The sequence below is a fragment of the Schistocerca americana genome, chromosome 9, assembly GCF_021461395.2.
Source record: "Schistocerca americana isolate TAMUIC-IGC-003095 chromosome 9, iqSchAmer2.1, whole genome shotgun sequence".
Lineage (NCBI taxonomy): Eukaryota > Metazoa > Arthropoda > Insecta > Orthoptera > Acrididae > Schistocerca > Schistocerca americana.
In genome coordinates, this window is record NC_060127.1 from 182,450,131 (window position 1) to 182,450,816 (window position 686).

Below are 686 nucleotides of genomic sequence, written 5' to 3' on the forward strand. Positions count from 1 at the left end.
ACCTGTGACCGTAGCGGTCTTGAGGTTCCAGACTTCAGCGCCTTTAACCGCACGGCCAGTTCGGCCGGCTGGGTACCACAGAGCCAGAATGCCTTCCCCAAAGTGCTCCTCCAGGACATCAAACACTTTCCTGCTTCGATGGGGTCGAGCTCCGTCTTGCATGAACCACATCTTGTCGAAATCAGGGTCAATTTGGATAATGGAGGTGAAATCATCTTCCAAAACCTTCACGTGGCGTTCAGCAGTCACCGTGCCATCAAGGAATATCGCACCGATTATTCCGTGACTGAAGTGTGCACACGACACAGTCTCCCGTTGAGCGTGAAGAGACTTCTCGGTCGCGAAATGCGGATTCCCAGTCCCGCAAATGCGCCAATTTAGCTTACTGACGAACCCATCCAAATGAAAGTGGGCTTCGTCGCTTAACCAAATAATACGTACGCATACTAATTCTCATCATGTCTCGTGGCCAACAAAGCAGTTTCGTTTGTTTATTTAAAAAAATTCTTTATTCATCAATTACATGATCATGTTTAACCCACCACCTAATACATTAGTGGGTCCTAATTTAGGCTTACGTTACAAACACTGCAGCTTATCTTATTTGTTACTACAGGAGTCTTAATGGAACTTCTACTTCCATTATGTGAATTACTCATTCTACTGGTATCTTATTCTACACGTTT